At 36.8% G+C, this 25,442-nt stretch overlaps 1 protein-coding gene across 3 annotated transcripts in view; it reads left to right on the forward strand.

The window, feature by feature from the left end:
• MAGI2 (membrane associated guanylate kinase, WW and PDZ domain containing 2) overlaps positions 1-25,442 on the forward strand; it is a gene marked incomplete at both ends in the record, with an annotated part of 1,325,315 nt that overhangs the window by 124,475 nt on the left and 1,175,398 nt on the right. The window lies entirely within an intron of this gene.

Genomic DNA, 25,442 nt, shown 5'->3' on the forward strand with positions numbered 1-25,442 from the left:
TATATGCATAATTGGAGTCCCTCAAGGAGAACACCAAAAACAATGGAACAGGATAAATATTTGAAAACATATCTTGAGGAAAAAGTTGTAAAAAGAATAGAATACCTGATCCTATTTGTTGAAAGGACATATCATGTACCAGTGAAAATTGACCCAAATCAGTTAACACTGAGACATATTCTTCTGATATGTACCCAAGACATATGTCCTCAAGACATATCATAGTAAATTTATTAGCCTTTAATGATAAAGTTTTCAAATAGCCATGTAGAATGATCACAATACTTACAAGAGGGAAAAAGTCAGACTGTCCTTAGATTTCTCTGTGACACTGAACACTAGAAGTCAGTGGACCAAAACCTCTGGGATACTTGAGGAAAAAAAGTATAAATCAAGGATTTCATGTCCACCCAAGATTTTTATTAAGTATACAAACAATATTAAATATGGCACAACTCTAGAAATACTGTTCACCTGCCAGAGGCTGAGCTTCAGCCAATCAAGGGATAATAGAGAAAAATTTAGCAAAATGACTAGTGATAAGCACTGTATATGATTAACGGAAATAAGATTAACCAAATATGTGGATCAGATGACAAATCAGAACATAAACTGAATATGCCTTGACAATTTAGAAATATACAAATAAAAATTGGGAGAGTAAGGGAGACAGTATTTTGGCACTTTCTTACAAAACTAAACATGCCACTACCATATGTAGAATACCACAGGTACAGTATTCACTGAATACCTCGTCTGTAATAGTGTGGAGTCAAAGGATATTGTATAAAGTTGAAAAATCAAGCAATAGAATTCTAACTTGGTATTGTTATATGACTTAACAGTGTAAAGATGGCAATAAACCATCTTTACAATAAAACAATAAAAAAGATTGTTTTAAAACTCACACACAATTTCTAAATAGCTAAAATTAGAAATGTTGAACAATTTGTAATGACAACACTGATTTTTAAGAATTGTGCATTAAAAATTGAGTAATCTGGGGCTTCCCTGGTGGCGCAGTGGTTAGGAGTCTGCCTGCCAATTCAGGGGACGTGGGTTCGTGCCCCGGTCCAGGAAGATCCCACATGCCGTGGAGCGGCTGGGCCCGTGAGCCATGGCAGCTGGGCCTGCGCGTCCGGAGCCTGTGCTCTGCAACGGGAGAGGCCACAACAGTGAGAGGCCCGTGTACAAAAAAAAAAAAAAAAAAAAAAAATTGAGTAATCCTTTAAACAAAATAATGAGGTAAACATAATATTTCTCTTGAAAAGATACTCAAGATAATGTATGCCAAAACATAACCATAAAACATTACTGCACTTCTCTTTACTTACTTTTGAGAAAATTTAGTATACTGCATGGAATCATGGATAAGTTGAAGGCTATAAACCTAAAGAAAATAATAAGTAGTACAAATAGACTTTTGATAGCCCATACACACTTTTTTGGTTGTTGAATTAGAGTGTCTTTTGCTTGACTTAGAATGCTTCTGAAAAGTAAAGGATGTACTCTCCCTTACCAAGAAGTAGGTGTACCTCCATGGATTGATGGAGAAGTCCTATCTCTCAAGGAGCAACTTCAGGGCTCTCCTTTCACTTAATTTGGTTTGCAGAAGAACTCCATCCTCTTTAATCTCAAGGGAGCAAAAATCTATTACAGAGTGTAACATGGTATACAATATATTTTGGGGTTCCCAAACACTTGTGAGAGTCTGATTAAAGTGATAGGACCTTTCTCCAGGAAATGCACATGTGACATTTTGCCTATAACTGCATGGGGCCCCTGAAGCTCATCCAAAGAGACCCTCTTGGTTTATAGTCCCCCGCTTAAAGACCCTTATTTAAAAAGTTCTTTGAACATAGGTCAGAATCTCTACTGTTGATCTGGCTGGTCAGATCCACAGCCTTATTCTTACTAAAATGAAACATTCCGATACTCCAGCAGTAGTTTGCCAAGGGGAATAATTAATCATTATGGATCCGAAAGGGTCTTTTATTCTATTGTAAAATGACTAACATTGGAGAACATTTACCACATGTCAAACCTACTGGTAGACACTATCACAAAGGGAAGTTTCCTGGTCATTGCAGCTCAGTCATCAGTTGTCCTAAAAATAGGTAGAAAGATGTTCCTGGTCACTAGCTTCACTCTCTTGAATATAGCTAAGCATGGTAGTGATGCTGAAGAGAGCATATCCGGGATGTCTGACTAGTAGGCAGACACCACACCACAATTAAGGATTCAGTTACCCCTGTGGCAGGTAGGCAGGACTGAGTCCTGTATTCCATCCTTAGCCAGAGATTAGAATATACTTTGAGAATGAGCATTGTCCGACATAGTTTTCTCTGTGGATATTGTGTTCAGTTTGGAGAACAGAGAGCACTTCTGCCAAGCAGATTTTCACTGTTGTGCTTTTTTGAGAGGTGATGTAATAGGTACCCATGTTAAACATAGCTCAAGGTTTACAGATTCAAGTCATCCCTTTAATTGTATCAAGAAAGACAGATTATCTTGATCTCAAATTTGAAGCAACTCCTCAGATTACTTCATTCAAATCTGGGTGCATCTCTTTCTGTACTGTTGACTTACACTGTAGCTCCTCTTTGCGATCTTCTTTATCTTCATCTGAAGTGAAACCCTGGACATGTATAGGAGTGTGCTCAAAATATTAAACTTGCTACTTGGCCCCCTGCAGGGCCAATGCAGCAGAGACTCATATGCCCCAATTTGTTTTTGCACTTCTATAGAATTCACAATGAATTTCACACATCTTTCAAGATATAAACATCACTTGAAAATTTTGTAAATTTGAAGACTCAGTGAACTAAGTGGATTTTGGGTATTTGTCTCATAAAGGTTTTAAGTACTAGGGAAAATAAATAGAGAATAATGTTCCTAGTTACCAAAATCCTCAGTAGATTTCAGTTAATTTTTTTCTTTGTTTGTAACTTAATAACTGAAAAAATGTTACCTTATTTTAAATTAGCATTTTGTGCAATTTTCATTTGAAATATATTTATATATTATATAATTCTGGGTTTTGAAATTTGTCAAATAGATTTACTCATCTTTTGTCCATTAAGGATGTAGTAGTATCCTTAAGATAATACAGTTACCTAAGTATATATTTTGGGTTTTCTTTTATCTATTTTCTATATTTTTTACTCTTTTTCTTACATTAAGTTTTTTGTTTGTTGTACCAAAGTTTTTGCAATTTTATATTATCACATATTTCTGCCTTCCCTTTATAATTTCTTTCATTGCTTCAATGTTTATACTGTACATTTTCCAAATTTTTTTCTTCTTGACCTTGAGAATTCTCTAGCTTTATCCAAACTATCAGTGATACCACAGCAGGAATTTCTTTTCTTTTCTGTGCATAAACCATGGTTACTGATATTCACTCAAGCACGGTGCAAAGAATTGAAATGCAGTTTGAAAGCACATCCTAAAAACTCTGCTCTGATAAAAGTAAACTCTGCTAAAATCATTGTAGCTCTTTCCATTTGGTTAAGAGAGTGATTCATGTTGTTAATTTTGTAAGATCTTCAGAATAATGTGCATGCTTTAGAGGGGAACTTCCCCAAAATTGAAAATGACCTTCACAATGTACATTTATATTTATGTTGTTCTTTTGCAAAGATGATTCATCAGTTCATAGATCAGTAATGTAAACAAAGAAACAAATCACTTATGCTTGAGAAATTTCAACGTGAATGTTAAAATAGACTTTTTCTTACTATTTTAAAACCACTTATTTCTGACCACATTTGAATGTTATTAAAACAGCCCCTGAAACTTAATTGTAATTATACATGTTGTACATGTATAATTGAATTGTACTTTCAAGAACAATCTGATAAAGATGGATAGGGTGCTAGAATTTAATCACTCTTGAGGCCAAACTGTGTCATCATTACAGTTTCCCAGTTACAGGTCTTTGATAGGAAGCATCATGTGGTTGGCATTTTAAAATCTCCTATGTCGAAGATTTTCAACTAAGTTCTCTGACAAAGATTTTCAACTAAGCTCTCTGAAATTTCAAGAGTAACATGGATGGAGGCAGAGATTGTAATGCAATAATACTGTTTCCAAAAGGATATCATAGTCCCTTAAAAGAGAAATCCTACTTCCTGGGCTTACACACGTGTGCTTTAATAGAGAGTCACTTGACAGTTTGACTCAGAGGAATATTCACATTGTTTAATGACTGACACAAGTGCACAACCAAGGCCTCCTGCAGTACCAGATGTTACTTTGTGGTGACTGAATTGTGGAGAGGTCAAGAGAGGGACTGAGATGGCTTGGAGCAGTATCTATTATCACCTGGTATGGAACTATCTCAATATTTATCAGTTTAGCTGTACCTGGGCACACAGGTGAATATACTCACCTTGGTCTAACATAGTTAGACCTCAGTGTTTATCATGACACAGAGTCAGCAACAGTAACTCTCTGTTTTATCATGCTACTCTTATGCTGGGACAAAACCTAAAAACAGTGCATCTGAAGAACTGAAGTCAGGGGAAGGAAATTTTCCAGTCTTTGATGCAAGTCTCTAGACTAAAAGTGGTGGGGAAAAATTAATTGGTGGGAACATTTACCATACCCTTTATTGGCTCACCCCTGAGGTCTCCCTACCCAGGTCACATGTTGTAGTTCATACTGTGAACTGAGAATTGAAGATCATGTATTCCTACTCCACTCCTTTCAGTCTTTGGAGCCATCCTGAGATTTATTTCCAACAAAACCATTAAATTTTCTGCTATGTGATCTACCAACAAATTCCTGTCCATGCAACACATTGTTGTGTAAGAGCCATACCTTGTAGAATGGAATGTAAAGAGCTGTGACATCAGGAGATGTCTCAAATTTTAAATTAACTCAGTCTAAACTTCCTTATTTGTGGAGTACTTTTCTTAGAAATCTTCAATCCCGGGCTGAGATAGATAAATGGAGCTCAAAACTGGCCAAAGATTCAGATAGCTAATTTTAGAGAGTAGCTTTCATTTTGAGAACAATGTTTTCATTTTGTTTTTTGTGATTAGGTAATTAAGTTAAAGAAATGTCTCAAAAATTCTTGTGGATCAGAAAGTCAGGGGAGAAAAACTATCCTGTAAAATTATTATAATTTTATACTCTTTCTTTTAATTTTTCTTGTTTCTGATTCTCCTTTAAATTACACCCCAATACCTGCAGTTGTTTTTCTCATTCAGGCAACAGAGGTACTATGATTTTCCCATTAAGAAACTAGCTAAAGACATATAAGTTTCAAGAAAGACTTTAAAATTCTCCTCTTTTTAAATTTTCATGACAATTCATTTCAAACCCTAATCTTTTATTTTTCCATTTTATTTTGATTTTTATATATTTTCCTAGATATCTTACAGAATTTATTGAACACCTCGGTATACCATAACAATGAGTTAAATGCTCAAGGAGATTACAAAAGAAGTACATAATGCCAACTATGATGTCAATTAGTGAAACATTTGACAACAATAAAAATTGCATTTGAAAGCATTATTCTATGTAAGAAATTCTGAGAGACGATATATGAATAAGTTCTAAATTTAACATAATTAAAATTCAAAATGAGATTTTTCATCCTGTTGGGAACTGAAATCACCATGTTTCTATTATGTGATTCTTAACCATGTCCAATGACATTTATCAGTATATAAGTATTGTGTTAGACACTTAGATATACATTTTCTTATGCAATATTCACACTCCACTGAGGTTGCTAATATTAGCTCTGTTTTACGGATAAGGAAATGAAGCACTAAAGGTACATAAGAAGTAAGTGGCAGAACCAGAATGTGAGTTCAGGTCTCCTAACTTCAAGTCCTTTCTTCTGTCCAGTGTCATAGCTGACTCTTGAAAGTGTTTACTAGATTATGTATGGATGAAATGGATGATAGATGAGTAATTGGATAGCGAATCTATTTCATTGTTTACTCATAGTATATTATCATAAAATTAAAAAAAATAGTTGATTACTTTAAAAAAATTCTTAGATGATCATATTGACTTGCTGTTTTTTTTTTAAATTAATTAATTAATTTAATTTATTTTTGGCTGCATTGGGTCTCCGTTTCTGTGCGAGGGCTTTCTCTAGTTGCGGCGAGCGGGGGCTGCTCTTCATCGCGGTGCGCGGGCCTCTCACTATCGCGGCCCCTCTGGTTGCGGAACACAGGCTCCAGACGCGCAGGCTCAGTAGTCGTGGTGCACGGGCCCAGTTGCTCCGCGGCATATGGGATCTTCTCAGACCAGGGCTCAAACCCGTGTCCCCTGCATTGGCAGGCAGATTCTCAACAACTGCGCCACCAGGGAAGCCCCTGCTGTTTTTTTTAAGCCAATTATTTTCTTCTGCTTGAGCTGAAAGTGTTATTATTATTTTAAATTAATTGATGTTGGTATATTTTAACTTTATTGTTTTTTGTATTTTTTTGTATTTTTTTTTTTTTTTTTTTTTTTTGCTGTACGCGGGCCTCCCACTGCTGTGGCCTCTCCCGTTGCAGAGCACGGGCTCCAGACACGCAGGCTCAGTGGCCATGGCTCATGGGCCCAGCCGCTCCGCGGCATGTGGGATCTTCCCGGATCGGGGCACGAACCCGTGTCCCCTGCATCGGCAGGCGGACTCTCAACCACTGCGCCACCAGGGAAGCCCGTCTTTTGTATTTTTATATAATGTGAAAATGTTTTGAAAATGACTCTGGTTATGAAATTAATTAAACATCCAATAAAATCACCTTTATGCCTACATCAATAATTTAAATGGATTTGAGTATCGTGTTTTAAGACTCTTGTTTATTAACTCAGGGAAATAATATACATATTTAATAATCTGTGCATATATTGCATGATTCCCTAGTGCACTTTCCCTTGTTTAAAAAGATTTATATTTAAAATGGAAAACATTTCAATGGTCCTAAATTCTACTTGCAGCTTTAGTTTTTCAAAAAGGAGAAAAGACACTCCCATTTGTAAGAATAAAAGGACTTTTCTTAATTTCCATAAAGTTAAGAAAACAGAATTCCTATCACAGATTCAGTTTTTGTGATTTGGAAAGGCTCAGTGAGTGAGTTACATTCTGACACCAAGTTCTTAAGACTCCCCTTGAAAGTCCCACAGTGTAACTAAGCTTACTCAAAATGATTTTTTATTAAGTGGTGCCTCCTGAACATCAAATAGGTGTGGCAATTATGGGGAACTTGGAAATATTGGTATATTCCTAATAGCAGCAATGAACTGCTGAAAAGTGGAGTGAAATTATAATTGTAAAAGTATTTTAAACTTTTAAAATCAGGTGTTTTGAGGAAGAGATACTGAAGCTTGGAAGGCTACAAGGATCCAAAAGTATGCATATAAAACAAATAAACAAAACAAATATTCTCAATAGAGTAGTTTCATAGGTATAGACTTTATAATATGAGACACCAACCTGATTAATATGGAACTGTAGAAAAATACAGGGCAAGAATGCAGCTTATTTTATGACCTAAATGTGGTTTAGAAGTCAAGCTATATAAGACTCCAAAGGAAAGCCCGTTGGGTCTGTGCAGGTGATTGATAAGAATTCAGTTTGTCTGAAAGAAGTAAAATGGGCAGAGAAGTGTACCTGTACATCAAGACGATATATTTATTACATGGAAATCTATGGGCTGGGAAGCCATGTGTAGTATAATGTATCATTAATATAAAAGAAGAAAGGAATGGAATATTGCCTGGTCAAGTGAAGTGTGTTGATAACTGTTAATGAACACAGATATCAGTAAGATGTAATACAGAATAGGGATAGAAAGGGTCATCTAATCATGTATGCATTAATATTTTCTTTTACATCTTTATTACAGTATAATCATTTTACAATGTTAGTTTCAGCTGTACAACACAGTGAATCAGTTATATGTATACATATATCCCCATATCCCATCCCTCTTGAGCCTCCCTCCCACCCTCCCTATCGTACCCCTCTAGGTCGTCAAAAGGCATCAAGCTGATCTCCCTGTGCTATGCAGTAGCCATCCATTTTACATTTGGTAGTGAACATATGTCAGTGCTACTCTCTCACTTCATTCCAGCTTCCCCTTCCTGCCCTGTGTCCTCAAATCCATTCTCTACGTCTGCATCTTTATTCCTGCCCTGCCACTAGGTTCATCAGTACCATTTTTTTACATTCCATATATATGCGTTAATATACAGTATTTGTTTTTTCTCTTTCTGACTTACTTCACTCTGTATGACAGACTCTGTGTTCATCCACTTCATTACAACTAACTGAATTTCATTCCTTTTTAGGGCTGAGTAATATGCCATTCTATACATGTGCCACATTTTCTTTATCCATTCATCTGTCAATGGACATTTAGGATGCTTCCATGTCCTGGCTATTTTAAATAGTGCTGCAGTGAACATTGTGGTACATGTCTCTTTTTTTTTTAACATCTTTATTGGATTATAATTGCTTTACAATGCTGTGTTAGTGTCTGCTGTATAACAAAGTGAGTCAGCTGTACAAATACATACATCCCCATATCCACTTCCTCTTGCATCTGCCTCCCACCCTCCCTATCCCACCCCTCTAGGTGGTCACACAGCACCGAGCTAATCTCCCTGTGCAATGCAGCTGCCTCCCACTAGCTATCTATTTTACATTTGGTAGTGTATATATGTCAGTGCTACTCTTTCGCTTTGTCCCAGCTTACCCTTCCCCCACCCCGTGTCCTCAAGTCAATTCTCTATGTCTGCTTCTTTATTCCTGCCCTGCCCCTAGGTACGTCAGAACCATTTTTTTTTTTTTTAGATTACATATATATGTGTTAGCATACGGTATTTGTTTTTCCCCTTCTGACTTACTTCACTCTGTATGACAGACACTAGGTCCATCTACCTAACTGCAAATGACTGAATTTCGTTTCTTTTTATGAATGAGTAATATTCCATTGTATATATGTGCCACATCTTCTTTATCCACTCATCTGTTGATGGACACATAGGTTGCTTCCATGTCCTGGCTATTGTAAATAGTGCTACAGTGAACACTGTGGTACATGTCTGTTTTGGAATTATGATTTTCTCAGGGTATATGCCCAGTAGTGGGATTGTGGGGTCATATGGTAGTTCTATTTTTAGTATTTTAAGGAACTTCCATACTGTTCTCCATAGTGGCTGTATCAGTTTACATTCCCAGCAACAGTGGAGGAGGGTTCCCTTTTCTCCACACCCTCTCCAGCATTTACTGTTAGTAGATTTTTTGATGATGGCCATTCTGACTGGTGTGAGGTGATACCTCACTGTGGTTTTGATTTGCATTTCTCTAATGATTAGTGATGTTGAGCATCTTTTCATGTGTTTGTTGGCAATCTGTATGTCTTCTTTGGAGAAATGTCGATTTAGGTCTTCTGCCCATTTTTGGATTGTGTTCTTTGTTTTTTTTTTAATATTGAGTTGCATGAGTTGCTTGTATATTTTGGAGATTAATCCTTTGTCAGTTGCTTTGTTTGCAAATATTTTCTCCCATTCTGAGGGTTGTCTTTTTGTCTTATTTATGGGTTGCTTTGCTGTGCAAAGGTTTTAAGTTTCATTAGGTCCCATCTGTTTATTTTTTATTTTATTTCCATTAATCTAGGAGGTGTTCAAAAAGGATCTTGCTGTAATTTACATCATAGAGTGTTCTGCCTGTGTTTTCCTCGAAGAGTTTTATAGTGTCTGGCCTTACATTTAGGTCTTTATTCCATTTTGAGCTTATGTTTGTGTATGGTGTGTGGAAGTGTTCTAATTTCATTCTTTTACATGTAGCTGTCCAGTTTTCCCATCACCAATTATTGAAGGGGCTGTCTTTTCTCCATTCTATATTCTTGCCTCCTTTATCAAAGAGAAGGTGACCATATTGCGTGAGTTTATGTTTGGGCTTTCTATCCTGTTCCATTGCTCTATATTTCTGTTTTTGTGCCAGTACCATACTGTTTTGCTCACTATAGCTTTGTAGTATAGTCCGAAGACAGGAAGCCTGATTCTTCCAGCTCCGTTTTTCTTTCTCAGGAGTGCTTTGGCTTTTCTGGGGGTCTTCTGTGTTTCCATACAAATGTGAAATATTTTGTTCTAGTTCTGTGAAAAATGCCATTGGTAGTTTGATAGGGATTGCATTGAATCTGTAGATTGCTTTGGGTAGTATAGTCATTTTCACAATGTTGATTCTTCCAATCCAGGAACATAGTATATCTCTCTATCTGTTTGTATCGTCTTTGATTTCTTTCATCAGTGTATTATAGTTTTCTGCATACAGGTCTTTTGTCTCCTTAGGTACGTTTAATAATAAACCTCCTTAGGTAGGTTTAGTCCTAGGTATTTTATTCTTTTTGTTGCAATAGTAAATGGGAGTGTTTCCTTAATTTCTCTTTCTGATTTTTTGTTGTTACTATATAGGAATGCAAGAGATTTCTGTGCATTAATTTTGTACCTTGCTACTTTATCAAATTCATTGATTAACTCTAGTAGTTTTCTGGTGGCATCTTTAGGATTTTCAAAGTAGTATTATATCATCTACAGTGACAGTTTTACTGCTTCATTTACAATTTTGATTCCTTTTATTTCTTTTTCTTTTCTGATTTCCATGTCTAAAACTTCCAAAACTATGTTGAATAATAGTGGTGAGAGTGGGCACTCTTGTCTTGTTCCTGATCTTAGAGGAAATGGATTCAGTTTTTCACCATTGAGGATGATGTTGGCTGTGGGTTTGTTCTATATGGCTTTTATTATATTGAGGTAGCTTCTCTCTGCCCACTTTCTGGAGAGTTTTTATGATTAATGGGTGTTGAATTTTGTCAAAAGCTTTTTGTCCATCTTTTGAGATTATCATACAATTTTTATCCTTCAGTTTGTTAATATGGTGTATCATATTGATTGATTTCTGTATATTGAAGAATCCTTGCATTCCTGGGATAAACCCCACTTTATCATGGTGTCTGATCATTTTAATGTGCTGTTGGATTCTGTTTGCTAGTATTTTGTTGAGGATTTTTACATCTATCTTCATCAGTGATATTGGCCTGTAATTTTCTTCTTTGAGACATCTTTGTCTGTTTAGTATTAGGGTGATGGTGCCCTCATAGAATGAGTTTGGGAGTGTTCCTCTCTCCGCTATATTTTGGAAGTATTTTAGAAGGATGGGTGTTAGCTCTTCTCTAAATGTTTGATAGACTTCACCTGTGAAGCCGTCTGGCCTTGGGCTTTTGTTTGTTGGAAGATTTTAATCACAGTTTCAATTTCAGTGTTTGTGATTGCTCAGTTCATATTTTCTGTTTCATCCTTGTTCAGTCTTGGAAGGTTGTACTTTTCTAAGAATTTTTCCATTTCTTCCTGGTAGTCCATTTTATTGGCATATAGTTGCTTGTAGTAGTCTCTTATGATCCTTTGTATTTCTGCAGTGTCACTTGTTACTTCTCATTTTTCATTTCTTATTCTGTTGATGTGAGTCTTCTCCCTTATTTCCTGATGAGTCTGGCTAATGGTTTATCAATTTTTTTATCTTCTCAAAGAACCAGCTTTTAGTTTTATTGATGTTTGCTATTGTTTCCTTCACTTCTTTTTCATTTATTTTTGATCTGATATTTATGATTACTTTCCTTCTGCTAACTTTGGGGTTTTTTGTTGTTGTTGTTCTTCTTCTTCTTTCTTTAATTGCCTTAGGTGTAATGTTAGGTTGTTGATTTGAGATTTTTCTCGTTTCGTGAGGTAGGATTGTACTGTTATAAACTTCCCTCTTAGAACTGCTTTTGCTGCATCCCATTGGTTTTGGGTCATTGTGTTTTCATTGTCATTTGTTTCTAGGTATTTTTAGATTTCCTCTTTGATTTCTACAGTGATCTCTTAGTTGTTTAGTAGTGCATTGTTTAGCCTCCATGTGTTTGTATTTTTTAGTGTTTTTTTCCTGTAATTGATACTAGTCTCATAGCATAGTGGTCAGAAAAGATACTTGATGTGATTTCAATTTTCTTAACATTACCAAGGCTTGATTTGTGACCCCAAGATGTGATCTCTCCTGGAGAATATTCCGTGTGCACTTGAGAAGAAAGTGTATTCTGTTGTTTTTGAATGGAATGTCCCATAAATATCAATTAAGTCCATCTTGTTTAGTGTATCATTTAAAGCTTGTGTTTCCTTATTTATTTTCACTTTGGTTGATCTGTCCTTTGGTGAAAGTGAGGTTAAAAGTCCCCTACTATGATTGTGTTACTGTCGATTTCCCTTTTTATGGCTGTTAACATTTGCCTTACGTACTGAGGTGCTCCTGTGTTGGGGGCATAAATATTTACAATTGTTATATCTTCTTCTTGGATCGATGCCTTGATCATTATGTAGTGTCCTTCTTTGTCTCTTGTAATAGTCTTTATTATAAAGTCTATTTTTTCTGATATGAGAATTGCTACTTCAGCTTTCTTTTGATTTCCATTTGCAAGGAATATCTTTTTCAATCGCCCCACTTTCATTCTGCATGTGTCCCTAGGTCTGAAGTGGGTCTCTTGTGGACAGCATATATATGGGTCTTGTTTTTGTATTCATTCAGCCAGTTTGTGTTTTTGGTTGGAGAATTTAATCCATTCACATTTAAGGTAATTATTGATATGTATGTTCCTATTAACATTTTCTTCATTGTTTTGTGTTTGTTTTTGTAAGTCTTTTCCTTCTCTGTGTTTCCTGCCTAGAGAAGTTCCTTTAGCAATTCTTGTAAAGCTGGTTTGGTGGTGCTGAATTCTCTTAAATTTTGCATGTCTGTAAAGCTTTTGATTTCTCCATCGAATCTGAATGAGATTCTTGCTGGGTAGAGTAATCTTGCTTGAAGGTGTTTCCCTTTCATCACTTTAAATATATCCTGCCACTCCCTTCTGGCTTGCAGGGTTTCTGCTGAAAGATCAGCTGTTAACCTTATGGGGATTCCCTTGTATGTTATTTGTTGCTTTTCCCTTGCTGATTTTAATACTTTTTCTTTGTGTTTAATTTTTGTTAGTTTGATTCATATGTGTTTTTTTGCATGTTTCTCCTTGGGTTTTTCCTGAATGGGACTCTCTGAACTTCCTGGACTTGATTGAGTATTTCCTTTCCCATGTTGGATACATTTTCGACTATAAACTCTTCAAATATTTTCTCAGACACTTTCTATTTTCTTCTTCTAGGACGTGAATAATTCGAATGTTGGTGCACTTAATTTTGTCCCAGAGGTCTCTGAGACTGTCCTCCATTGTTTTCATTCTTTTTTCTGCTCCACCAGCTATTTTCATCATTCTATCTTCCTGCTCAGGTATCTGTTCTTCTGCCTCAGTTATTCTGCTGTTGATTTCTTCTAGAGTAAGTTTAATTTCAGTTATTGTGTTGTTTGTTACTGTTTGTTTGCTCATTAGTTCTTCTAGATGCTTGTTAAATGTTTCTTGTATTTTCTCCATTTTATTTCTGATATTTTGAATCATCTTTACTGTCATTACTCTGAATTCTTTTTCAGGTATTTTGCCCATTTCCTCTTCATTTATTTGGTCTTTTGGGTTTTTATCTTGCTCCTTTGCCTGCAAGATATTTCTCTGTCTTCTCATTATGTCTAATTTAGCGTATTTGAGGTCTCCTTTCCCAAGGCTGCAGGGTCGTAGTTACTCTTGTTTTTGTTCTCTGCCCCCGGTTGTGACGTTGGTCCAGTTTGTTGTGTAGGCTTCCTGATGGGAGGGACTGGTGCCTGCGTTCTGGTGTATGGAGCTAAGTCTTTTCACTCGAATGAGCAGGGCCATGTCAGTTGGTGTGTTTTGAGGATCTTTGAGCTTAGTATGACTTTAGGTAGTCTGTGTGCTGATGCGTGGGTTTGTGTTCCTGTCTTGTTTGTTTTTTGGTGTGACGTGTCCACCTCTGGGAGCTGCTGGCAGTTGGGTGGAGCCAGATCTTGGATTCAGATGCAGGCCTCCGTGAAAACTCTCAGCAATTAATCTTCCCTGGGGCCAGGAATTCTCTTGTGTTCCAGCATCCTGGACTTGGTGCTCCCAATTCAGAGCCTCAGGCCTCACTTCAGGTCGAGGAACCAAGAACTGGCAAGTCACTTGACCCAGAAATAATGAGGATTTAAAACAATAAAAAAAGAAGAAAGTGTATCAAAACCCGAGACAAACTGTAAAAGTAAAATCAAACAAACAAAAACAGAAACAAGGAAACACGCACACACACACAAGAAACAAAAACAGACCAAATAAAATAAAATGCAAAAGAACAACCAGACAAACAAAAGATCCCAAGAATGAAATCAAACAATTATAAAGAAAACTGACAAAAACACAAAAGCAAAACACAAAACCAAAGCAGATTGCAAACTGAAGAATGAAGCAGAGAAACAAAACAAACTTACAAAAATGATTTAAAAACAGAAAGAAGAAAAAGAGAAAAGGGAAAGAAGTCAGAACAAAGAAAAACAGCGTAAGAATAGAAATATTAAAAAATAAAATAGGAAATATATTAAAGGAGGAGGTAAGTTCAAGATGTTGGAGTAGAAGGACGTCCACTGACTCCCTCTTGTGAGAGCACCAGAATCACAACTAACTGCTGAACAGTCATCGACAGGAAGACACTGGAACTCAACAAAAAAGATACCCCACATCCAAAGACAAAGGAGAAGCCACAATGAGATGGTAGGAGGGGTGCAATCACAATAAAATCAAATCCCATGACTGCTGGGTTCTGGAGAACACTTATACCACAGAAGTCTACCCACTGAAGTGAAGGTTCTGAGCCACACATCAGGCTTCCTAACCTGGAGGCCCAGCAATGGGAGGAGGAATTCCTAGAGAATCAGACTTTGAAGGCTAGCAGGATTTAATTTCAGGACTTCAACAGGATTGGGGGAAAGAGAGACTCCACTCTTGGAGGGCACACACAAAGTAGTGTGCACATCGGGACCCAGGGGAAGGAGCAGTGACCCCATAGGAGACTGAACCAGAACCACCTGCTAGTGTTGGAGAGTTTCCTGCAGAGGTGGGGGTGGCTGTGGCTCAATGTGAGGGCAAGGACCGTGGCAGCAGAAGTTCCGGGAAGTACTCCTTGCAGTGAGCCCTCCCAGAGTCCATCATTAGTCCCACCAAAGAGCCAGGTAGGCTCCAGTGTTGGGTTGCCTAATGCCAAACAACCAACAGGGAGGGAACCCAGCCCCACCCATCAGCAGTCAAGCAGATTAAAGTTTTACTGAGCTCTGCCCACCAGAGCAACACCCAGTTCTATGCACCACCAGTCCCTCCCATCAGGAAACTTGCACAAGCCTCTTATATAGCCTCATCCACCAGAGGGCAGACAGCAGAAGCAAGATGAACTACAATCCTGCAGTCTGTGGAACAAAAACCACATTCACAGAAAAATAGACAAGATGAAAAGGCAGAGGGCTATGTACCAGATGAAGGAACAAGACAAAACCCCAGAAAAACAACTAAATGAAGTGGAGATAGGAAACCTTCCAGAAAAAGAATTCAAAATTATGATAGTGAATATGATCCAGGACCTCAGAAAAAGAATGGAGGCAAAGAACAAGAAGATGCAAGAAATGTTTAACAAAGACCTAGAAGAATTAAAGAACAAACAGAAGAACAATACAATAACTGAAATGAAAACTGTGCTAGAAGGAATCAATAGCAGAATAATTGAGACAGAAGAACGGAAAAGTGACCTGGAAGACAGAATGATGGAATTCACTGCCGTGGAACAGAATGAAGAAAAAAGAATAAAAAGAAATGAAGACAGCCTAAGAGACCTCTGGGACAACATTAAACACAACAACATCCGCATTATAGGGCCCCAGAAGGAGAAGAGAGAGAGAGAGGACCCAAGAAAATATTTGAAGAGGTTATAGTCGAAAACTTCCCTAACATAGGAAAGCAAGTAGCCACCCAAGTCCAGGAAGTGCAGAGAGTCCCAGGCAGGATAAATGCAAGGAGAAACATGCCGAGACACATAATGAAATGGAAAAATATTAAAGACAAAGAAAAAGTATTGAAAGCAGCAAGAGAAAAATGACAAATAATATAGAAGGGAATATGGGAACTCCCATAAGGTTAACAGCTGATTTCTCATCAGAAACTCCACAAGCCAGAGGGAATGGCATGACATATTTAAAGTGATGAAAGGGAAGAATCTATGACCAAGACTACTCTACCCAGCAGGGATCTCATTCAGATTCGACGGAGAAATCAAAAGGTTTACAGACAAGCAAAGGCTAAGAGAATTCAGCACCACCAAACCAGCTTTACAACAAATGCCACAGGAACTTCTCTAAGGGGGAAACACAAGAGAAGAAAACTACCAACAAAAACAAACACAAAACAAATAAGAAAATGGTAACAGGAACATACATATCTATAATGCCCTTAAACGTGAATGGATTAAATGCTTCAACCAGAAGATACAGGGTCACTGAATGGATACAAAAACAAGACCCATGATTATGCTGTCTGCAAGAGACCCACTTCAGACCTAGGGGCACATAGAGACTGAAAGTGAGGGGTTGGAAAAAGATATTCCATGCAATTGGAAATCAAAAGAAAGCTGGAGTAGATATAAAGATATAAAGATATCAGATAAAATAGACTTTAAAATAAAGAATGTTACAAGAGACAAGGACGGATACTACATAATGATCAAAGGATCGATCTAAGAAGAAGATATAACAATTATAAATGTATATGCACCCAACATAGGACCACCTCAATACATAAGGCAACTGTTAACAGGTATAAAAGAGGAAACCAGCTGTACAACAATAATAGTGGGGGGCTTTTAACACCTTACTTACACCAATGGACAGATCATCCAAACAGAAAATTAATAAAGAAACACAAGCTTTAAATGACACAATAGACCAGATAGATATAATTGATATTTATAGGACATTTCATCCCAAAACAGCAGATTACACTTTCTTCTCACGTGCACATGGAACATTCTCCAGGATAGATCACATCTTGGGTCACAAATCAAACATCCATAAATTTAAGAAAATTGAAATCATATCAAGCACCTTTTCTGACCACAGCACTATGAGATTAGAAATGAATTACAGGGAAAAAAACTTAAAAAACACAAACACATAGAGGCTAAATAATACGTTACTAAATAACCCATCGATCACTGAAGAAATCAAAGAGGAAATCAAATATACCTAGAGACAAATGACAACGAAAGCATGATGATCCAACACCTATGGGATGCAGCAAAAGCAATTCTAAGAGGGAAGTTTATTGCAATACAAGCCTACCTCAAGAAACAAGAAAAATCTCAAATAAATAATCTAGCCTTACACCTAAAGGAACTATAGAAAGAAGAACATACAAAACCCAAAGTTAGTAGAAGGAAAGAAATCATAAATATCAGAGCAGAAATAAATGAAATAGAAACAAAGAAAACAATAGCAAAGATCAATAAAATTAAAAGCTGCTTCACTGAAAAGATAAACAAAATTGATAAACCATTAGCCACACTGATCAAGAAAAGAGGGAGAGGACTCAAATCAATAAAATCAGAAATGAAAAAGGAGAACTTACAACAGACACTGCAGAAACACAAAGCATCCTAAGAGACTATTAGAAGCAACTCTATGCCAATAAAATGGACAACCTGGAAGAAATGGATAAATTCTTAGAAAGCTGTAACCTTCCACGACTGAACCAGGAAGAAATAGAAAATATGAACAGACCAATCACAAGTAATGAAATTGAAACTGTGATTAAAAATCTTCCAAAAAACAAAAGTCCAGTACCAGATGGTATCAAACATTTAGAGAAGAGCTAACACCTATCCTTCTCAAACTTTTCCAAAATATATCAGAGGAAGGAACACTCCCAAACTCATTCTGTGAGGCCACCAACACTCTGATAGCAAAATGAGACAAAGATAGTACAAAAAAAGAAAATTACAGACCAGTATCACTGATGAATATAGATGCAAAATCCTCAACAAAATACTAGCAAACAGAATCCAACAACACATTAAAAGTATCATACACCATGATCAAGGGGGTTTATCCAGGGATGCAAGAATTCTTCAATGTACACAAATCAATGATTGTGATATACCATATTAACAAATTGAATAATAAAAACCATATGATCATCTCAATAGATGCAGAAAAAGCTTTTGACAAAATACAACACCCATTTATGATAAAAACAGAATGTGGGCATAGAGGGAACCTACCTCAACATAATAAAGGCTATATAGACAAATCCACAGCAAACATCATTCTCAATGGTGAAAAACCGAAAACATTTCCTTTAAGATCAGGAAGAAGACAAGTATATCCACTCTTGCCAGTATTATTCAACATAGTTTTGGAAGTCCTAGCCATGGCAGTCGGAGAAGAAAAAGAAATAAAATGAATCCTAATTGGAAAAGAAGATGTAACACTGTCACTATTTGCAGATGACATGATACTACACATAGAGAATCCTAAAGATGCCACCAGAAAACTACTAGAGCTAATCAATGAATTTGGTAAAGCTGCAGGATAAAAAATTAATGCACACAAATCTCTTGGATTCCTATACAGTAATGATGAAAAATCTGAAAGAAATTATGGAACCACTCCCATTTACCATTGCAATAAAAAGAATAAAATACCTTGGAATAAACCTACCTAGTGATACAAAGGACCTGTGTTCAAAAAACTATAAGACACTGATCAAAGAAATAAAGATGATACAAACAGATGGAGACATATACCATGTTCTTGGATTGGAAGAATCAATATTGTGAAAATGACTGTACTACTCAATGCAGTCTACAGATTCAATGCAATCCTTATCAAATTACAAGTGGCATTTTTTACAAAACTATAACAAAAAACGTTAAAATTTGTATGGAGACACAAAAAACCCCGAACAGCCAAAGTAGTCTTGAGGGAAAAAAACGGAGCTGGAGGAATCAGACTCCCTGACTTCATAGTATACTACAAAGCTACAGTAAGCAGGACAATATGGTACTGGCACAAAAACAGAAATATAAATCAATGGAACAGGATAGAACACCCAGAGATAAAACCACATACCTATGGTCAACTAATCTATGACAAAGGAGGCAGGGATATACAATGGAGAAAAGACAGCCCCTTGAGTAAGTGGTGCAGGGAAAACTGGACATCTACATGTAAAAGAATGAAATTAAAACACTTCCTAACACCATCCACAAAAATAAACTTAAAATGGATTAAAGACCTAAATGTAAGGCCAGACACTATAAAACTCTTCGATAAAAACATAGGCAGAACACTCTATGTCATAAATCATAGCAAGATCCTTTTTGACCCACCTCCTAGATTAATGGAAATAAATTCAAAAGTAATCAAATGGGACCTAATGAAACTTAAAAGCTTTTGTGCAGCAAAGGAACCCATAAATAAGACAAAAAGACAACCCTCAGAATGCGAGAAACTATTTGCAAATGAAGCAACTGACAAAGGATTAATCTCCAAAATATACAAGCAGCTCATGCAGCTCAATATCAAAAAAAACAAACAACCCAATCCAAAAATGGGCAGAAGACCTAAATAGACATTTCTCCAAAGAAGACATATAGATAGCCAAGAAGCACATGAAAAGCTGCTCAGCTTACTAATTATTAGAGAAATGCAAATCAAAACTACAAGGTATCACCTCTCACCAGTTAGAATGGGCATCATCTGAAAATCTAGACACAGCAAATGCTGGAGAGCTTGTGGAGAAAAGGGAACCTTCTTGCACTGTTGGTGGGAATGTAAAGTGATACAGCCACTATGGAGAAAAGTATGGAGGTTCCTTAAAAAACTAAAAATAGAATTACCATATGACCCAGCTATCCCACTACTGGGCATATACCCAGAGAAAAACATAATTCAAAAAAAAACACATGCAGTCCAATGTTCATTGCAGGATTATTTACAATTGCCAGGTCATTGAAGCAATCTAAATGCCCATCGACAGACTAATGGATAAAGAAGATGTGGTACATATATACAATGGATTATTACTCAGCCATAAAAAGGAACGAAATTGGGTCATTTGTTGAGACGTGGATGGATCTGGAGACTGTCATACAGAGTGAAGTAAGTCAGAAAGAGAAAAACAAATATCGTATATTAACACATATATGTGGAACCTAGAAAAATGGTATAGATGAACCGGTTTGCAGGGCAGAAATAGAGACACAGATGTAGAGAACAAACGTATGGACACCAAGGGGGGAAAGTGGTGGGCGTGGTGGTGGTGTGATAAATTGGGAGATTGGGATTGACATATATACACTAATATGTATAAAATGGATAACTAATAAGAACCTGCTGTATAAAATAATAAATAAAATAAAATTCAAAAAAAAGAAAATATATTAAAGAAAAAGAAAAGATAAAATCCCAGAGAAATGGTAAAATCAAAGAATCAAAAGCAGAAAGATGGAAACACGCACACGCAAAAGAAACAGAACCAAATAAAACAAAAAGCAAGAGAACAACCAGACAAATAGAAGAACTCAAAAATGATATCAAACAATTAGGATCAAAACTAACAAAAACACAGAACCTAAAAACAAAACCAAAGCCGTGTTCCAACTGAAGAATAAAGCAAGGAAACAGAACAAACTGATAAAAATTATTTTTTAAAAGTAATAAAATAAAATAAAAGGGAAAAAACACAGGACAATGGAAAGCAAAGTAGAAATGGAAATATATATATATATAATATATATATATAATATATATATATGTATATATAATATATATTAAAGAAAAAAGGGAAGAAAAAATAAGGGAAAAGCTCACAGAACAGAAAAACAATGTAACAGTAGAAATATATAAGAAAAGGTAAAACAATAAAAATTATATTATAAAACATGAAGATCCCAAAAGACTAAATAAAAACAAAAAATACTAAAACAACAGCAAACAAACAGAAAGAAAAAAAAGCTAGAACCAACAACAGAATGAATCAAAACTTAAAAAAATTAATAGCAATAACTATGTTTCCCTGGGGTCTCAGCTGTAAGTGTTCTTGCACACGCTGTGAGCCACAGCTCATTTCCACCTCCCTCAGAGGCTCTCCTCTGCCTCTTGGCTGGTCTCTGGACCTGCTGTGGTACCTGTGGGGACTACTCAGGCTGTGATCTGGCCCAATTCCTGCATGTACTTGCCCGCAAAATCCACAGCTTCCAAAGCTAGCCCATTTTCATTTGTGGGAACACTCATTGTCTATTCAGATATTCCATAGATGCAGGGTCTACCTAGCTGATGGCGGGGATTTAATCTGCACCTTGTACAGCTGATGGAAAGATTTTCAATTTTCTTCCTTAGTGGCCCCATCCTGGGTGTTCAGTTTTGGTTTTATCCCCACCTCTGCATGTGGTCCACCCACAGGAGTCTGGTCCTGAGGCTGCCTTGGAGCTCTTGGGTCTGCCCCAGTGAGGACAGGATGCAGAGGTGCTATGATTGCTTGGATTGTGCGAGCCCTGGTGGCACCAAATGCTCAGGGAAGCTGGCGGCCACGGGTGTAAGAGATATGGCTCTAGTGAGGGCCTTCTCTGGCACATGGCATAAGGCTCATGAAGGCCAGCTCTGGCTGGGCTTTTTCTGCTGCCTGGCATCAGGCGTGTGAGGGCCAGCCCAGAGAGGGCTGTTTTTATTGCTCCGCAGCCAGCGCATGAGAGCCATCCCTGAGAGGCTTCTTTTATTGTCCACTGGCAGGCGCCGGCATGTGGGGAGAAAAAGGCTACAATAGTGGCTCCTCCCCTGCATGTGACTCAGCAGTAGTGCCCTGCTTCCGTGGCAGTCCAGTCTTCCTCTGTAGGCATTCCCTGCTGCACATTTCCTCCCTCCCGTCCTGTCAGTCTGTCTCCCCACAGCCAACAGCAGTTCTCGCTCCAGGCCTGTTCTCCAGTCCCTACGCTCCAGCTCACAGCCCCCTTTCACATGTGTGAACACACGTCCCCGTCCGGGGCACATAGGACCGTGGTACGGACCATCTGTTTAATTCTCACTCTGTCCCGTCTGCCACAGATCAGCCGCTACACCCTCCTCCGACAGACTCAAATGCTTCCCTTCTGTACCAATCGATTTCCCCTTTGGAGAGGGGGTTTCCCTGAATTTGCAAATATCTCCTCGGCTTCAGCTCCCCTTCCCCAGGGTGCAGGTCCAGTCCTACTTCCTCTCCTCCTCCTTCTCCCTTCTTTTTTTCATCCTACCCAGTTATGCAGGGATCTTTATAGCCCTTGCCGGTGTCCCAGGTCTTCCGTTAGTGTTCAGCCGGTGTTCTGTGAGAATGGTTGCATCTATAGAGGTATTCCTGATGCATCCATGGAGAGAGGTGGACTCCACGTCCTCCTACTCCTCTGCCATCTTGATTCCCTCCTGCTTTAATATTTTTGATGAATACTTATTAAGCCTTTTCTATAACTGTCAGGCAATGGTAACTGTGCTCATGGGGATTTCAATCTATTGGAAATAGTCTTTTAACTCTGCTTAAAGAAAGCTTCTTATGTATTATGCCCTGACTTATTGATGATTTCAAATCTGTATGAGAGATAATAACAGCTGCTATTTGTTGAACACTATTTTAAACGCTTTACAAGATAGAAGAATTAATTTACTTAATTTTCACAATGACTTTATGAGGTAGATACAACTGTTTTCATTTTATATTTGAGGAAACAGAGGCACAGGAAGCTTGTGCAGGGTCAAATGTCTAGTAAATGAATGAGTAGAACTTTGGCCCTAAGAAGTAGAGCTGCAGAACTCATATTCTCAGTCAGTAAGGGGGACTGGATACTTGTGGTATGATTTTGATTTATGATTAGCTACTGGTAGAAGTATTAATATTAATTGAAAAATATAGATTATCTTAATATTTATAATATTCTTCCCCAGAATACACTGGGAATGGTTATATTAATACCCAAGAGCTTATAAAGGAGATTTTATAATTTTAGAAGACACATAGCTATGATTCATGGTCAAGGACAGTAAGGTGAATCTAGCTTCAGAAACATTAGTGATGTTGCCAAAGAAATGATTATGATGCAAACTGAAAGGAGGGGGGCACTTGGGAAAAAATGTAACAGAGGTCTAAAGAGATTAGATTTTAAAAGACATATTAGGAACACTTAAAATAATGAATGGAAAATTTTAGTTAAGGAAAGGGAAAAAGCATAAATTATATGTAGTTACAATGCTTGAAGGGAATAATGATCTAAGAGGATATGAAGTTACTAGATGAAGACATTGCCATGTTAAATGAGTTTGCATCTCTAGGTCCACATAAATTATAATTCAAGAAATCGAAATAATTGGCAGACTTATTGGAATATTTGCTAATATATTGAGTAGGATATTGTGCTAAGTATTTCAATTTATTTCATTAAATTTTCATGACTACGTTTTGAGGATATGTGTTATTAATATTGCCATTTACAGACAGTGAAGCTTGAGAAATTAAATATCTGGTCTCAGTTGAGACATCTATAAGTGACAGAACCACAATTCAAACACACATAAATTCTAACCTCAAGCCCATGCTACCCTTGTTAATCAATCACTTATTAAGAAGTTAGGAAATAGTCCATAAGAATAAATTCAAATGATTTAAAATGGATTGGTAAGCTGGTATAATAGATAAGGAGAATGCTATAGATATACTATTTATGGAGTTTAGAAAGTCATTTGATGTCATTTATTGAAAAAGAGTGCTGAAGGAAGATGTGATTAAACTGTATCTAAAGTAAATTGATTAGTAGATTGGTAGGAATTGAAGCAAAGTAGGCAGTATTGGGTCTGGGATTAGAGCAATAGTGAAAAATCACAGATCAATTTGTGCACCTCTGCTAGTCAACATTGTTACTTATTTTCAAGTCAAATATATCTGTAAGGATATGATCAGCAAGGTTTTCTTATTTATGTGTGTCAAACACTGGGGGAAGCTAGTTAATCCCTATGTTTACTTCACATAGTTAGTACTCTAAAGGGACAGTGAGTTGACATAAAATGAAGAGATTTGAAAGGAAAGAATGTAAAATCCAAATTTAGGTTTAAAAATGTAACTACTTAAATATCACAGAAGGGATTATCAGACTTATCAAGAGTTGATATGTAAATAACATCCCTAGAATTATTATTGATTCCAAGCACAATACAGATTAATACTGTGATTTGTCTCCCAAAAGTGAGTGACTTATGGCTTTACCCAAAATGTGTTGTTTGATAAAAAGGAGTTAATATTTCTGATGTACTCTGTACTTATTAAAAACTACCCAGGATCCCCAGGATCCTGTGATTGTCCTTGACTCCACCTTTGTGAGGATCATAAATATCTGCAGTCTAGTCTGGAAATCAAGTGCTGCAAAACTATTTTAAAAATTGGGAGTAGTTTGCCTGAAGAAGCAAATAGAACATGATATCTACCTTTTAAGTATTTGAAGGGTTACCAGGGAGAAAGGAGATAGTTTATTATAATTTCGGGCACAATTCCAGAATTCAAAATACCGTGGAGTGAAAGTGATAGAGTGCTGGACTGTATTCCAGTTTCAGGAGGACAACATTAACAAGCATTGAATCTTTACTTCCTGTAGTAGTGAGCTTTCCATCACCTGAAATGTTTGTGTGAGAACCTGGCTTTGTACAGATCAGCCCTTTTAGCTCTGATCATGCAACTGAATCTTTCTGAGCTTCAGTGGGAATGATGATGTTACCTTCCTCATGAAGTACTTGTGAGGATTAAAGGAGTTACTGTGTGTAAGGGCTTAATGCAATCCCTGACATAAATAAAGTGCTAAAAAATGATACTTATTTTTATTACTGGATGACCAGTTTCCAAAGAGAGTACAGTAGAGAAGACATCTTTATTATATAGAAATGGAACTAGGCAACTAGATAAGTTGCCTTCCAAATGTTATAATCTACAGTTCCATGACTTAAACATTGTGAGGCCATTACACTTCTGTAATTTTCATAAGTACACTTATATCATGATTATTAATACTTTGAGGCAAACATCTTGATCTTTCTGGTCCACAAGTAAACCCATAGTGTACAAATATACATGTAAAAGTCAACGTGTGGGTAGTAACCTATATAAAGTAGTTATTATTTACATATAGTTCCCATGTAACTATATATCCCTCAATTTTTACATTGGCATTTTAATTAAACATGATATGTATGAGTGCTTCTATGATCATTCCAACCCAAATTTCTAAATATCTAAATATTATTGGTGTCTGAGGTTGTCACTTTTCCTGAAACTAATACATAAAATACATTAAAATGCATATAGATATAAAATTATTTAGACAATTGGTGAAACATATTAAATTCCTTATATTATATTATAGAATCATTAGCATACATTAGGGCATGTAAATGAGTTTAATTGGATTACAATGAATTTAAATGCAGTAGCTCTCAGTTTTCTCTG

This window comes from Hyperoodon ampullatus (genome assembly GCF_949752795.1).
Source record: "Hyperoodon ampullatus genome assembly, chromosome: 9".
Lineage (NCBI taxonomy): Eukaryota > Metazoa > Chordata > Mammalia > Artiodactyla > Ziphiidae > Hyperoodon > Hyperoodon ampullatus.